At 38.8% G+C, this 13,096-nt stretch overlaps 1 long non-coding RNA gene across 3 annotated transcripts in view; it reads left to right on the top strand.

Annotated features, from left to right (window-relative positions):
• Nucleotides 1-2,412: 2,412 nt before the first annotated feature.
• LOC116384983 (uncharacterized) overlaps nt 2,413-13,096 on the top strand; it is a 29,982-nt gene continuing 19,298 nt past the window's right edge. For all 3 annotated transcript variants that reach the window (XR_004212840.1, XR_004212839.1, XR_004212838.1), the window contains exons 1-4: nt 2,413-2,671; nt 3,303-3,373; nt 5,432-5,481; nt 5,979-6,047. This is a non-coding gene — a long non-coding RNA (uncharacterized LOC116384983). The remainder of the gene's footprint in view (nt 2,672-3,302; nt 3,374-5,431; nt 5,482-5,978; nt 6,048-13,096) is intronic.

Raw genomic sequence — 13,096 nt, 5'->3', positions numbered from 1 at the left:
CCTTCATTGGTTGAGCATCTCAGACGGATGTTTCTCTAACCGTTGTCATTGCTGCAATATCTACACCTACCTGGTTCCTATGCAGACTCTGACAATGATCAGGCCAGAGTAAGTTAAAGAAAAAAAATGAACAAAAAAAAAAAAAAACTTTCTTACATATTTCTGCCATTCAGTGAATATAAAGACACACAGGATTACATATTGATTAATGAAAGAACCTCACACATGCGTTAAAATCATTAAAATAACACAAAGACATGTGATCATATATGAGGAATAAACTCATATCTTAAACTAATTTACTCTTACCTTAATAAAACAAGGTTTTTGGTTGGAGCATTCTTACATTTGACACACCACAAATCTTGGCAGTTTTATTCAAGACTCAAGTCACTCCTTTGATTTTTTATAAGGTCAAAGCTTTTTATTTCTTTACAAATCTCTGACCAAGTTTTTTACCGCTTTCGTGCTCAAGTCTGGGAGTCAAAGTTGTTGTCTGATTCTACTGCCAGGCTACAGCAGAATTCTAACCCCTAAATTCCTCCTGGGCTGACAAACGTCAACAAAGACCCCGAGAGACACCAAAGAGAGGTGAGCAGTGAACTGTAGCCTCATTGTATTGGCTCATTATGGGCTCCCGCAGTGAGGAAGAAGCTATTTTGTAGCACCACAAGGTCAATATCTGAAAGCCAGGGCGATGGAGGGGATCAGCCATGAGATTTTTAATTTGAGAAAGCGTAAAGGGGTTTTCCTAGTGAAAGACAGTGTGTGAATTTTAATGGACTGTGGGGATTGTACAGAAAAGATGTTGAGGTGGCAGATGCTTTCCTTTTTCATTGAAAGTAATAGAAACGCGATTTATCCACGGTATTGCAATCTTCCATACACTTCCTTGTCATGTGCAGTATAGTGTACAAGTTAAAACAACAATAACACATGTTATAACATGTTTTTAAACTTTGAAAAGCCTGATCTCTCTGATTCCTAAACTCGTTTTTTTCATGCATACACATACACAATCTTGTGTATCCAGTTTTTCTCCTTGAGTTGATGCAATTGCAAAGCATATCAATATGTATTCCACACTTTATTAAATATATCCACTCTAAACAGCTGTTTCCAAAACTGTATGAGATATTCATGCTCCCTGGATTCACTTTCCCAGGAATTTTGATTTTACTTCCAAATAGATGTGAAAAGAGGAGCTGTCACACTCTATTATGGTGACCTCAATGATTCTGTGCCCTATCCAAATCCAGTGGTTTTCCATAACAATGCAAATTAAAGGGTGCAAAGCCGAAGGAGACAAGACTTGTTATTTTCCATCCAAAGGACAGAAGTTCTTTACAACAAACTTGTCCGTACGCCTTTAAATGTAATTCAAATGGCAACTTGGAAGTTGTTTTGTGTGAGACAATAAGCTTTTTGCTGTCAATTCACGAGGGTCAGCAACTGTCCTGAGAAAGTGATGCTGGAGCTATGGAGCATATAGCCCTGCAATAGATCATTTTGTAAATGAAAGATTTAATCAATTAATTTTTTACATCATTGTGTTACGATGTAGACTATCATCATCATCAAGTTGGAGCAGTTTTCATAACTAGGGGAGGTAAAATGAATGTGTAACATGGCCATACCCCAGAACTATTAGCTTTATACATTCCAACAGGAAGATTTGCTTCTGGCAGATGTGTAGATGTCTGTTTCAATTACATAGACTAAGGTTTGAATCCCATATTTTTCAAACTATCTATCTATCCATCCATCCATCCATCCATCCATCTATCCATCTATCCATCCCTCCATCCATCTAGCCTACTTAAATGCTATAGGACCATTGTTGTAATTTCACTCAACTGCGTGGAGTCATGTGCAATATGCATTGACACACTGGCTGCTGCATATATGACATATACGCAATTTTAACTGGTAGTTCTGGTGGTTTAAACCAAAGGAAAATCTGTGTGCTTACTTTATTACCTGAGGTCATATTTATATGCTTTTGTATGGTATGTAAAATCATACATATTTGATAAGAATAAGAAAAAGGCAGATTATGATTATTTTTGTTCATTGCATTTAGACCATGTGATGTACAATTAATTGTATGATTTATGTACATATCCGGGGTAACAATATGTCTTTGAAATCAATAATACCATGCATCTGCAGTGAGTGAATAGGCTGCAGTCAGTGACCCACATCTCAGTGCAATGAACGGCTTAACTCAGACTGTTGTTTTATTCAGTGCACTGTCAACAGACTGTCGAGGAGGCGGAGGGGCGGGGCTTATACATATCGGCCACTGTGATTGGATACTGGATTCGGCTCCTCTTCGCCGTTGGCCGCTCGCGCTGTCACTCTGGGATCTGTTATCGCCGCTTCCCGCGCCATTCGGCGTGCACGCGCAAGACAAGCAGGCACGTTCCCGCTTGGAGACTGTCTGGAGTCTGTCTGAAATTGATAAAATTGGAGATGGAGTTTTACATCTGTTTGCACATTTACGAGGAAGCCGCTTGTTGGAAATGGGATTTTTTTTTTCCGCTCTCCTCCTCAAACGCCTTCGCCCACGAGTCGCCACGCTAAGCCAAAAAAATATTTGACAGATAAACGCTGTGAAAGTTTTTTTCTTCTGCAGTCTACCAGCAGACAGCTCTTTATGCACAGGCAGGTAAGGCAAGCGCCTTGAGTGCAAGTTGGCTGAGATACAGTCGATACTGCAGCGTTAAACATTCGCCAGAAATTGTGTTTATTTGTGAACGTTATAGCTGCGGGGGTTCTGGGTGAACAAACGGTTTGCTAGCTTAAAATTTAAATTATCCTGTTCTACCTCATATACAGTGTTTGGTTCTACCGCAAACTGGAAGTGGTCTGATTCATGTGTGCCATTAAAACAAGGCGTATGATGTGCGGTTCCGTATTTATTAGGAATTTCACTCTAGCTATGTTGTTTTGGAGACTTGACCTCATTCACACTACTTCAGGAGGATGCGCGCAGGTGACGCACCTTTGCTGACGTGTGGTTGTTGATTAACACCACGTGCGCTTAAGCTACCTGTTACTCAGCATGCACCTGAGGGGGGAGGGGGTGAAGACACACCTGTCTCTTGAGGACTCATCAATTCTCTATTTTTTTTTTTAACGCTTTCAGCCATACCACCTTAATTAGTGATTTTAAAAGCGTCGAACAATACATATTTCAGACACACGTGCAGATAACTAATCTATGTGGCTCTTGAGGTGAGGTAATATGAATCCTTTATGAAATGTTTCCTTCCTTTCCTGCTCTTTATGCTCTGCAGGAGATCAGCCGTCAGCCCTGGAGTTCAAGAGGAGTGCATCACCCAGAGGGCAGTCTGCACAGCTCAGAAAGGTTGGTACATATTGTAGGTTTAAATGGTTAAAGTGGTGTTGGGGGGGATATTGCATAGATTAAATGGGTTTTTGCATTTATTCTTTTGTCATTATTACATCTCATGCAACAATTTTGTAAACATATTTTGAATTAAATGCTGTCAGTATCACCTTAAACTTCACACAAGTAGCTTCAAAGTACAATGAAACATTTTCCACAATCGAACGGCATCGCATAAAGCAGATGTGTCTGCTGTCTAAATGTTTAAATCTGTAGTTATGACAGAAATATTTAAATGCCATTTTGACTCTGGCTGCGTCGTCACTTTAAATGGACAATTCTACATGATTTGTGCATTGTTTTTGCGTATTCTCTGCGGTTGAACCTTGCATATTTGACATATTTTGAAATGCTGCTGTGTTCACCAGAGAATGCTGTTAGAACAATGCTATTCCTATCCAATTTCCTACCCAAATTCCTGAGCTTTTGTATTTCGTTGTGCAGAAATATATGTTATATACTTACAACAATGTTTAGGTAATACGTGTGCAACAGTGTGTACTTGATGTGCTGCTGTCTCACACTCGTCTAGACGCTTTTGCTCTGTCACTGCAGTTGTCAGCAAACAGTGCAGTCATATGACTCGGGGAGGCTTCCTCCCTCCTCCCTGTGTCTCCTCTTTTGGGGCAAGATGGCTCCTATAGCATTGTTATCCATGACGTATGAATTGATGTGAGCGGAAAAAAAACATGGGAAACATGGTGATACATTATACTTCAATGAAACAGCTGCTCAAGCAAATGTTGCACACAGACGGGACAGTTAATAACTCTTTAAAAGGTTTTTCTTACTGAAATTATTTTGTTGCGTTTAGTCGGTTTGGATGATTATTTATTTAATCACTAGTTTCCATCCTTTGTCAACGTGTCCCAGTAACTGTAAATGTTATGGTGTTATTCTTGACTTGATGGAAGTTTATTTCTTACTTGTTTCTCGACCACCGCGTGGCTGTCTGTTTTTGGGAAGTTTGGTAGCCATTTTGTCTGATTCATCACTGCCAATCGGTGCCGAAGGCTTCCAGGGTATCCCAAAATGTGTTGTGAGCAAGTATAGTGTCTCTGCATATTATATAAATGTCAGCGGTGGCTTCTGATTTTTTTTTTTTTTAAATATTTGTATTCTGTATATTAGCTGAATACCGTATCTTGCAACTATACATACTTACTAGGCATCGCTAAGACAATTACAATATCTTATAGTCAGTTTAAAATAAATAAAAATAAAATCTATTACCCGTAATTACACTTTTTTTTTTTTTTTTAAACGTGGCGAAGCACATTTGAAGGCAACAGTGTAAACACAAGTATCATTTAATGCAATGTGTGGTGTTGATAATGAAATTAGCAACTGTAAAAACTGTTTATATTTAGTATAAGTATATATTCTGTGTCACTGAATCTAGATTAGACAAGTTAGAAGGGAAAGTGTATTGTAACAGGTTACATTTTCTGCGTTATTGTCACTTCTAGCTTTGTTGCTTGAGACTCAGTTAGGTGCTATCTTAATGTCGTCATTTCTATCGTTCAAAATTGTAAGCAACATCATGGTAGATGAGCCTCTTTTGTCCACGGAAGGTTCAGTTTCATGAACAGCAACCTGCCACTTAATGCATTTGTTGAAGCACCGTTTTACTTTATTATATACATGTTTACAGCTTTAAGAAGTCAAATATTTTACACAGTAATGAGAAGTGTTTTTAAAAAGTCCTTTTATTGACAGTTCACTGATTCAGTGAGGGAGTGTACGGACCGTATTAACTTCTGAAAGTGCTCCTAGCCTCACTGTGACATTACAAGTTACTTTCACTCAGTGAGTCTTTGATGTTTATCTGTTTGCTGTATCAGTGACCAGCCTGGACAGATCTCTTCATTATCACCTGCTTAGTGCATTCTCGTCTGCTGTCAAACACCTCCCTCAGGCTCGTCTTGTCATATTCCTTAAAGGTGTTTGAGTGCTTGTTGATTTTGTTTTCAAGGAGGAGTACAGAAGCACTTAAAGCATGCCCTATCTTTGCAGGCCTGTCCCAAACCTGATGGATGACGACGATTAGAATTGCAGCTAGAAAGGTAAGAAAAGTGCATCACAAAATCACACTTTTCAGTTATGCATACAGTTAATTTGATAGTGGTCATCGTCTGTTATTTATAGCAGTGACCACAATACTAATACCTGCATACAGATTAAGCATAAAGTGATGCATCACTTAAAACTACCTTCAAACAATTCCTATCCATAATTTATACGGCCTAAATTAGATATCTACTTTAAAGTAAATGTAATGACAGCAGCTCTTTCTTTTTTTTTTTACTAGAAACTACTTTTAACGATTGTTTGCTTTCAAATCGTTGCATTAATTCTTGCAACATTGTATTTGTAACTTTATCACAATCAATTTTAGCTTGAATGTGTCTCAAGCCAAATCGACAAAACAAAAAAGCGTTTTAATTTAATTCTCGTCCTGTAGTTTTCTTTCTGTTTTTCTTTTATTTACCTCGTCTGTGACATGCGTGTCTAGGCCAAGCCGCACAGTTGACGCAATGTTTTCTCTCTCTTGTTTTCACAGGAGATCCGTGGTTCCTTGCAGCCTGTCATGCCCTGATGTCTTCAACGCTGGAGTGTTTCCGCCCAAATGGTAAGATCTGTGTTGACCTGTTCATTAAAGCACTTTTGGGCACGTTAAAAGTTGAGAAAAGCTATTCCAGGAATGCTTTAAGGTGCTGCAGTTAGTGAATGTGATTGCCTGAGGGAAATATCAGCCGGCTGCACAGATCAGTCTTTACAGAGGTTGAGCTCTGGCTTGCGAAGCCAATTCTACATGATATGATGATGAGAAATGGCCAATCAAATGCAGTGCTGTCAGTCACTCGTCAGCAGCAATCGTTTTTTATTACCACTGATTTGTGATCTCTTCATAACATAATCATGGGTATGGATCTCGTAACTTTCACTTGAGGCTTAGCTGGAAAATGCTGATGCAAGACGGTCCCTGAATCCTCATCCTGTCTTTCTATTGGCTCGTTGTCTCCACCCACAGTACAGTCACGAGGTCTAACATCATGATGATGTCTCGAGAAAACAGGCTTTCATCCAGGCTCTAATGCTGCCTGAGCTATAATGAAAATATTTCTCTGGTTATTTCTGTGCACATGCAGAGTACAATCTGAGCTTGTTGTTAAAGCATTGCTCTGTGCTCTAGCAGCACCTGCCATTGTCTGCTGTAAAGCGCTGGGTTGTTTATCTCACCAGCCTCTGCTGCGTAATGACGCAGTTTCCTTTGACATTGGTGTGGCATATTTTAAATCAAGGCCTTCACTGTATTTTAAGGAGACTCCTGGCAGCCTGCCAAGACATGGATCCATTTGCCGGTTCCCTCCTAAGAGCACAACTGCACAGCTGTGACCCTTAGCCGGTCCTAGCCGTTGCTAACTCAAAGCCAGCGGCGTCCATTTTAGGTTTAGGCAGTGGCAAAAGAGATGAACTATAATGTAGCTCGTAGAGAAGGAACATCTGAACTCGCAGCGTTATTCCAGTTAGGAAACGGCACGACTTTTGCGGCCAAAGCAAACTTTTCAGTGGAATAGATTTGAAAATAGTACTGAACAAACGGGTACATGTGAAAAACACTTGCATTGAATTGCGTTTTATCATTTTAAAGGTTTACCTTTTATCAGCTGTAGCGCGGTACCTTTTTTTTTGGGATGAGTATTTTGATTTCAACATAAAATGTTTTATTTTCGTGCCATTAACATTACCTTACAGATGCTTTCGATTGAATATTTAATAATACTGAATATGCACGTATATAAAGAAATAAACAAAATATTGATGCTTTCATTTAATTCAATGCGTATAATTATATACCACTGCAAAATAATATTAACTGCACGAAGTGAAATTATTTTAAAATGTTGTGTGCGATACAGCTTGTGCTTTTTATTTCAATTTTTCATTGCGAGCTTAATTTAAAACAAGGTGATGAGTAAGACATGCAGTGAACTTGAATATTAAAATATTTTCAAATTTAAATGAAAAGATAATTTGATACGTTTGATGATTTGTTCTTGTGAGTTGGAATATTCACCAGCTGAATATTAAACGCATTATTGGTCCTCAACGCAGGTAAATTGTGTTTTACAGTATTTAGAAAAAACTGACAAAGACTTTGAACATTTTAAATATGAAGCCGTTTTTATTTGAACGAGTCGGGCGTCGTAAACATTATTTAATACATTTTTTACGCAGTTATTCACAAGGTAATAAACAACATTTAAATGTCACTGATTTGTACGATATTATGCGTATATTTTGAAGTTATTTCAGTCTGCAAATATTGCGATTCCATTTTTTATGTATTAAGCTAACTATATACATGAAATGTAAAAAATATTTTACTCCATATGTTTATTACGATTACTGAGAATAAAAAAGAAATTGACGCGACGTATAATGCTGTATTATTTGTTAGTTGTTTTGCCTTTTGGTCGTCTTTAAAGACACTTTTACGATAAAGTGGATAACAAGAAATTTAAAATCAGCCCATTGCAACATTTATTTCAAAGTACAGTATATTTTGATGTAGAGCTGCTCACTTGACTCACTGAAGGGTTGAGGTGACCTCTGCCCTCTTGAATACTTGTTTTCCTCCACCGTTAAGACCTCGTGTGAAAGCCACACTGTGTTCTGATACCTCGTAACACAACACAGGCTGTCAGGATGATATTAAGCTGGGCCTCTGCTCTGGTGCCATGGAAATGGAGAGAGAAAAGGCACTTTGGGTTTCTGCATGTGTTGGAGACGAGACAAAAACCTATAGATTAATGTTGAGTATATCACTACTTTTTTTACCTATTGTTTTGCACACCCTGTTGACCTTTTGTAGATAATACAAAGGGTTAAAGTTTACTTCACGATATTGTGAGAAGGCAGTGTGCACTACCAAACAATTGCAGCTGTTGTCAGGCAGATTAATATCCTGATTGTATCAAATAGTTCTACTTCAGTTCCCCACAAATGCTTTTGCTAATATGCTATATTGTTTTTTTGTTTATATCTAATATTTTTGCCGATCAGTTACATTTGAGTATGTTTCTCTTATACTGTATTCATGATGTCCTAATATTAGAATAACAGGAGAGACTTGCTTATGGGGTGGATTTTACAAGCTATCTTTCTGAGCTATACAGTTGATCTTGGGCCAACAGTAAGATCTTTGCCTGGTGATAGCAGACCTGTGTGTATCATTAAAACTACCACAACACACACCATTCACTGGCTGAGCAGAGGTTTTGAATTTCAGCTGCAGCCACACCATCAATATCAACGTCACATGAATATTAGATCCTCATTAGAAGAAGGAAATTGCACAGCGACTATTGTGTAAATGTCGATTGTTAAAACGCTCATTTGTGAGCATTGTGAAAGGTAAGTAAATAACTTCTGCAGTGTTGTGTGACTGCCGCGTGTTTGCCTGAATTTGTTCTCCACCGTTCGTGAGCCAGCCAGTCCTAAGATGTGCATGGGCTGCATGTCCGTTCCCACTCAGCTGCGTAGCATAGACAGCTCCAGCAATACTTCCTGTTTTAATTTGACTGCAAATCCACCGCCGACTTTGAAATGGAGTGTGCTCATCTATTGCACCCTCGTAAACCGTACAAAGAAGGCTGTAGGCCTGGGTGACCACTGTTTGACTGAGGTGCAAGGCTGCATGCCTGCTTAAACTGAACAGCAGCCTGAACAAGCACTCACTCTCTGGGAAGAAACTTCAGACCTGAGATGAACTTCTGCTTCTTTTTTTTTTTTTACCTAACTCTTAACTTTCACTGAGTTCTCAGCACAAACCGCTGCAGATGAATCGGTGTCATCTAAGTTACCATTTTCTCACATAACGGTTGCATAAACAGTCAGCATTTAACTTACTGCTCAATGCGTTAAGGTGGTGTCTTTCATTAGAGAAGCTGGGTCAGTGTTGACGTCTGTCTGGACTTTATTCTCAATTAAAGGTTAAAAAAAACAATGTTTTAACCTAAAAACGTTGGTGAAGATGGGTCAATTCACTGTCAGTTGTCTAACCAAGGTCTACCTTTCTCTCAGCCAGGGTTTTATGCAGGTCAGTGAAGTAAATAGTGTCCTTGTAACTCTAGTTACTATATAGAGCTTGACCAATACTGGATTTTAGAGCTTGATGTCGATATTTGGAAGTACAAAAAAATGTAGGCGTACAGAAATGCTTCTAATAATAATAATAATAAATAAGCATGAATAAATTTGTTTTCTACACAATTTAATCATGATCAATCAAATTCGGTTGTCTAAGTTATGGTGCAGTTGTAAAATAGAAACAGGGTTTTTGGGTAAAATGTTTCTATTCTTATTTTCCTCTCTAAAAAAAGTACTCTGAACATGCCACCCCATTAAAATGACCTTAGTTTAGGAGCTTTACTGAAAGTTTCCTTCCAAGTTGGATATGTGAGACTTGAGGGCGTGCTTGCATTTTTCCCTAATTGGAGCTTATTTTAACACACCTGGACACACCTTCCACTTTGACGTTTGACCTTTTTGTGAATTAAGACGGCAAAGCAGAGTTTGAGTTGGTCGACCCTGCGGTACATCATAGCGAGGGGAGGCTGCGCCACGACTAATTAGTAAATCGCACTTCTCTCTAAGGTGAAAAAAAAAAAAAAAAAAGATTTCCTCTGCGGGGCGGTTGGGGGTTGAGTAAATACCCACCTGCTCCAAGTTGCAGTAACCTAATAAGTCTCTCTGGACTTTGAAAGTGAATATTTCATATTTCACTGATCTCCAACAGCTTTTCTGCATGTCTCATATTTGACTCTCCATAAGCCATCTAAGATGGGTAAAGGGGAAACACACTCTCTCTTTCCTGCCACACAATGGCATGGAAAGGTCAGGCCTAATGAAGTCGGGGGTGTGACCCCTAGTATTCAGTGACTTTGCATGGGCCTCCATCCTACCGCTGCAACCATGCCGCTTAATCCCTTTTTGATCCTAATTGATAGGCATTAACATGATCCTTATCCAGGAGCTGTGTTTTGTCTTCCACAGCCCTTCTCTCTGGGTGTCGGTGACACAAAGTGTGAAAGCGTTAAACCAAATGTGAAATTGATATTTTTCATGTTTGTGTGCTTAAATTTGGCAGTGTTTCTAAACACTCACACAAAAGTGGCCGATGTTCAGGCTTTGCCCTTTGAGGCTCTTAACAGGACTTAGCACATGACCCCTGGAATCCGACTGTGATGTGAATGGTACCAGCCCATTTCCAGTCTGTTGTCCTTAGGGTCCTTTCATCTTCATCGCTAGGTGATTACCGCCTTTAACTGTTAACTAATTACCCTCTTTAAAATGTTTGCACCGACTTGTATATCACTTTTATGACCAAAGTACAGGAGTTGTACCAGTTCCTTACAGCTTTATCTTCCTCTGTTTACATTCTATGATCTTCATACTGCAAACCCCTATAACCCTTAATTGAATTAGCAATCATTGATATTAATTAACTGTTTACTGGTAGTCACTAGACCCTAATGAAACATTGCTCGTTATAGCCTTTAGTTATGCTTCAGTCTAGCATTTAGAGGTGGTGCTTCACTTTACTAAAATATATTACACCTCCCTCACGTTGCAATATCTCGATAAAAGTTTAACATTCTCACATCTTTGCTTCAAATTCACGCTAGCCAGCAATTTCCACTCGGGTCTTTATCAAAATAAACTCTTTTTTATTAACTTTTACAAATTATTTCATCATGAAATGCCAGAAACTGAATTCAGTCTGAGGTGAGAGTGATTGACAATAATAATACGAGAGATAAATACTCAATACATGAGGATGTTTAAAAATACTCAATAGGATTAACGTTTCATAAACTCTGTACATTTTTTTTCAAACAAGTTAAAGATTAATTCTGGAGCTCGATCCTTTGATCGATCTCCCACTGTTCTATTTTAAAGTGTAAAACTGTTTGGTGAATGAGGACGACTTTCACATTTTAAAAACCCAAATGATCTCCTGTTGAATCTTTAAGTTACAATAACTGGGTCTTAAGTCTTAGTTGAGTGCTTATATATTTTTCAACATAGACTTAGCACATTAATTGACCTGTTCTGTGAATACATTCCAATTTACAATTCTCCACACATTTGACTCTCCTCTTTGCATCTGATATTTAGGTTTGTTTCTCCCCTTTGATAACTGATAAGACAGCAGCTGTGGAGGAGCATGATTCACATATTTGATACCCTTGATCTGCTGAGAAGCCACAGCAACTTTTCAATTCATTTTTTTATTTTTTGCTCTTTCAAGATGCCCAAACATCGATCTTGTCAGTTTCCTCATAAATTCACGTTTTCAGCCTTTACATAGCCAACCATATGTGATCTTTTTCTTTTCTCAAACCTGCACAATTAAGAAGCATGTCGTTCCATCGTGCTCAGCAGTGTGCAACAGCCCACTTTAGCTGGAAAATGCCAGGTGTCGTGTTGGTTCTTGTTGGTTTCACACAGCGACTCGAGTCCCTCCCTGGAACGCGGTTCCCAGGTCTCCATAGGATTGAGTGTTATTTCCAGCTTGTTTGTTGCAGTGAATAATGAGTACTCTGTAAGGCCTGATGACATAATTTGCTGATTGCTATGGAAAAATAACTAATTATGGAGCGAGGAAACTACAGATTGGGACTACACTTGTGTACTTCACTTGACTGGCACCACCTGCCCTCTATATGTCACACTCACTTCACTTCTCCCACAGTTGTGAAACCGAGCTGGTGTCTGCCAGTTACACGCAACCCCCAGCAGACGCATACGCAGTGAACGAGTGGTGGGTTGGACTTGATAATGCTTTTGTTATTTAGATTTTATTTACCCATAAACAAAAGATTAGAAGTAGATGACGTACAGGATTGAGAGCGTGTTGAAAAGGAGGATTCGGTGATGGAGCTCTCTTTACTGAGACTGTAGGAAAGTTGAAAGTCATTGCATTGCAGAGAAACTTCTGTTTATTTCGTTCTATGCCTGTGATTGTGCATATGGTTCACTGGGCTGTCTTTGTCAGATGTTGTGGCTTGACCTGCTGCTGGAAGCGCTCTTATTTTCCTTCATTTTGGCTGAAACATTTCAATGAAATCTTTTGGGAATAGACATTTAGCAGGTCAGGAACATGGTGTATGCATATGCAGCGCTTTATGAGGCGTTTGCTTCACTTCTGGCTGTGCTTGTGAATCCCTTCGCTCTGCATTGTTTTTCTCTCCACACTACCTGCTTTTTAAAAAGTAGAAAGTTGTTCATGAATATAAAACAGCTTTCTGTTTATGAGATCGCCTGAGCAAGTTTTAACATTTATGCCACTGATATAACAAGTTCTAATACATTAAGAGACTTTCTAAATAAAATTCAGCTGTGCATATGACTACTGACACCTACAGTGTCCATCTGACCGCCACACATTTAAATTAATGTTTTACTTTTGCATAATTTACCGGTAAATTCTAATCTTGCAGCATTCTCACCTCCACAATCGGTCTCTCTTTCGCTGCCCTAGAATTTTGTATTCTCTTCTGGTTCACAAACATGTTTTATCAATAATTGCAAGGCCAGAAAGAACTTGAGAAAACAAAGAAACTGTGTGTGTGTGTGTGTGTGTGTGTGTGTGTGTGTGTGTGTGTGTGT

The sequence above is a fragment of the Anarrhichthys ocellatus genome, unplaced genomic scaffold (assembly GCF_004355925.1).
Source record: "Anarrhichthys ocellatus isolate YVR2014 unplaced genomic scaffold, GSC_Weel_1.0 scaffold10, whole genome shotgun sequence".
NCBI lineage: Eukaryota > Metazoa > Chordata > Actinopteri > Perciformes > Anarhichadidae > Anarrhichthys > Anarrhichthys ocellatus.
The sequence above is the reverse complement of the archived record's forward strand: the minus strand, read 5'-3'. Positions and strand labels throughout refer to the sequence as shown.